This window comes from Porites lutea, chromosome 1 (genome assembly GCF_958299795.1).
Source record: "Porites lutea chromosome 1, jaPorLute2.1, whole genome shotgun sequence".
NCBI lineage: Eukaryota > Metazoa > Cnidaria > Anthozoa > Scleractinia > Poritidae > Porites > Porites lutea.
This window is the reverse complement of record NC_133201.1, coordinates 57908855-57913003: the sequence shown is the minus strand read 5'-3', so window position 1 is coordinate 57913003 and position 4149 is coordinate 57908855.

Below are 4149 nucleotides of genomic sequence, written 5' to 3'. Positions count from 1 at the left end.
TGTTCGTCGTACTTTGAAATGACCCCTTTCACGTCAGTACACCTGTTGATGTGATCTGCAAAGGTAAAGTGATATCTAGTCTTAGTTGGAACCGTGTGTGTCTAGTAGAATATTACGTAGTTGCGTAAAGAAAACGATGTGATGAACATGCACACACACCAGTGCTCTCGGCTACTGAAATGTATTATTTTCACTATATTAAGGAATGGCAGCCTTTCTAGAGAACGGTGTTAGTTAAGAAATATCGTATAATTGAATCAAACAAGAATGCGGAAAAGAGTAAATATAAGTTGAAGCTATGTCGGTAGCTCGGAACGCGTTGACAAAATCAACAATATACAGTGACGGAAAGACAAACAAAGGCGTGTTTGGCCTTTGCCGGAGACCTTAAGATACATTTCTGTCTCTTGTTTTGCTTGCTGACTGTTTCTTATTCGTTCGTGTTTTGTATAGCGTGATATCGAAACATCAAACTATTTGTTTCATGTCGTAAGGGTGGGCGCCTAATCCTAATACCGTCTTACTCTCCAGGTGAATTAAGTTTGTTTAATGTTGTCGCCAAACTGATCACATACTGATTCAGAAGCTAATTAGCGTACAAAATCAAACTTCCCTTCGGCTCATTTCAGTAGAGTTTGCTTACACTGTTACCTGTATGACTCGTTTTAAGTGTGGAAAAGACTTTAGCGTTAGTGCTTTACAAAACTTAATTTTGCCTAATGCTAGTTCTTTTGTCTTGGTTTTTAATGTTAATTCTCTTGAAACAAGAAACTTCGAAGAGCCGTTTAAAAGCAAGCAATCCCCCAAGGGGCACCCAACGTCAATTTTCGGAAAGAGTCTGTTCGGAAGACGATTTGAGATCTAGAATTTTCGGAACATTTGTTGTAAAATTTCTTGCTTGCCTGCCTCTCTTAGGATTTTCGAACATCTAAAAAATGATATAATTGCCCATTTTAACGAATTTTTACTCTAAAACGGTCACCTAGAATTTTCGGATCACTAGACTTTCAGCCAGGAAATCCGAACAGATAAAAACTTTTTAGGGGATAAAAATGGCCTATATCTACCTTTTAAATACTATCAATACATTTAACAATGCTATGTTTAAGTGGTTTTCAACTATATTCTCGTTGGGTTCCCCTGATCCGCATCGCGAGGCCACTTGTAATGAGTTAAAAGAAATTCAGTCTGTTCAGTGGACTCTATTCTGTAATCCATCTCAATCGTTTAGAGTATTTGCTTCAAAGAAATCTTTCATGTGTAGTGAGTGTACTTGGTTGAAAAAACTCGGAATAGTCAGTCACAAAGGCACGTAAATATACATTTAGTGCAAACAGACTTCGCATCTTTATACAAAACGTTTGTTAGTAGGCCATTTGTATTATGACATCATTTTACTTCTACTACAACGTGAATCCCTCAGGGGTTTGCTTTCTTGTGCAAATTAGGGCCTTTCTTATTTTTAAAAGCCTTAGTGGGATTAACAAGTTTAAATATGGAAGAGAAAACGAAATAAATTCTGGTCTTAGTACAGTAAAAATACGTCAACATGGAAATGGCCTGTTTATGACACTTCTCTGGTTTCAAAAAACACAAGAATGTGAATAAAAAAGGTCATCTCTAAATCTCTAAATCTCAGTAGGAGACGGAATTACGCCGTCTACAATGACATCAATTTTTTTTTAAAGAAATATTTAGATATGAGAGAATAAATAGTATTAAACATTTCCTCGAATCCGGGTCTGTCTTGATTCCTGAAAAAACAAATTAAGTTTATTCTTTATGCACTGCGTTATAAACTAGGCTCAGTCCCCCGGCTTCATAACCAGCAAGCGTTGACTAAACCAGAAGAAGTTTGCGATATCCAGTAAAATAATGCCAACAGAGCAAGAATAGATACCGACAGAAAATGGCACGGCAACGAAGTGCTTCGCTCATGATATTTGACCATTTTCATCGACCTTTGAAGCAGGCTGAAGCAATTGCTAAACACACATCGTCCTTGAAACATTGGAAAGCCTATATCGTTCTTTATGCAAATTTCTGTTCAAGAAAAACAATGTTGTTTACGCAGACTAGCTCTCTATTGGATGAGATGATGGTGTTGTTTATTCCTTAGATTAACATTAGTAGCGTGATTAAAATAAAGCGACAGTTTCTTAAAGCAAATGTCGGGTTAGTACTACAGAAAGAGACGAGTCTTAATAGATGTGATGCAGCTGCACAGCTTATAACTAAAAACAACGAAAAAGTATTATTCAAATAATCATTTTTTCTTTCTTCCGCACGAATTTCATTAAAATACTTTAACAACAATAAAAGAGGGTATAAAATACCAGAAAAAATAAACAAAACGGTAAAAATATATTTCTAAGGGGCTACAGGGAGCGATGAAACTGGTCCGATCACAATCTCGTTGGGACTGGCCAAACTTAGTTGGCTTGAATGATAAAGGTGGCTGCTTAACCCTTTAAACCCTGATATGAAAATTTGAATTCTCATTTGTTGCCCCTATTCATTTCCAGAAGTAATGGGGAGAAGTTGATAAAATATCAAGCAAAACCATCTTGTGTGATCATGTCCGTAATTTTCATGACCACTCTGTTTTACAAAGCGTTTATATTAGAAGGAGAAACTCGATGCTGATCACTCCTAGGGCGTATAGGGTTAACAGAGTTTAAATTGACGATTGTTTTCTTGAATTATTTCGCCGGGACTTTAATTAGTGACTCCTTAATAGCTTAATAGCGCTTTTTCCGGCAGTAAAATATCGACGGCTTTATGGGTGTTTTCTACGTGAGACGAAGTTGCCAACCTAACCAACACAGCGAAATGACATCCGAGTTAAGACTGCATAAATTCCATACTAATGACATTCACTACTACCCAGATCTGGGTAGCGCGTCTGATTGGTCGTGTCGCGAGAGAAATTTGCTTCAACCAATCAAAAGCGCTACTCACATCTGGGTAGTGAACGTCATCACGGAATGGAATTTATGGAGTCGTTGCTCAGACGTCACTTCCCGACGAACCAGTGGTGGCGTCTTGAAATATTGGCTGTTTTCTCAGGCTACCTTACAAAGTAATCACAGCCTTAACGAGCTTATCAAAGTTAACTAGAAATACGTGTATCGCAAGGATAGTAAGTTGCAGAAAGCCAGTAAGTGCCTTTATGTCATAATGTGTTGCAACCGGGATCTCAGACGGGACGCCGGACCAGCTCGGCTTCTCACATGAACTCGACGAAAATTTTATGAGGAAACAAGGCATTAAAGCGGAGCTAGTCTGGCTGGCTATATAACCTCATATAAACAGGAAAAATAGACCAAAAGACAGGAACTGGCCTCAGTATATACCTAAATACTTATCAAAAAGGCAAAAGACTTGAATTCCTAGGTAAAAAGAAATAGAATACAATAGTCAAACTGATTAAATTTCATAGTATTTCCAAAGAGCACATATTTAGTTTCCCTAGAGTGAATGAACAGATAGCTCTTGTTAGACCAATCCAAAAAGAATGGAAAAGGATCTCGTCCTTGAACACTTTCAACAGGTGGTTAGGATCCCAGGATCGAGTTAAGGTTGCTTTAAAAGAAATAATTTGAATAAATCATATAACAATTATTAAATTCCTTTTCGTGTGATATGAAGAGTTAGGCAGATCTCGGAAGCTGTTGTACACCTCGTTCCTTGCAAACATGGAAGTATTTGTGGTCGTCGCTACTCTCCAACCGGAAATACGTCTGTGTCCGCAGGTTAAGCATCCTCTGAATTCTTCTTTGCCTAAAATTAAATATATATCTTGACGCCCTAGAGTTCTTTGTAGCCAGCTGCCCCAGAGTTTGTAAGCATAGTTTTGTCAATAGACTCTGCTTTAAATATAAAGTTTGGCAATTTAACGTAAAGATTTTATTTCATGTCAGACTTTTTAAGGAATTCTAAGGATTTTACTCATCTAGGGTTTTACTTTTTTTTTGGGGGGGGGGTTGGGTTGCGAACTGTAATTTTAGAGGTGAGCACTTAAGGATGAAAGAGAAAAAAAGGAAAAGGGAGAAAGAAAGGTATATACCAGAATGACGTAATACGGTCAATACCAAATGCTATTTACTTTCTACAAGAAACTAAGGATGGTCAGTAGTGAAAAAGTGC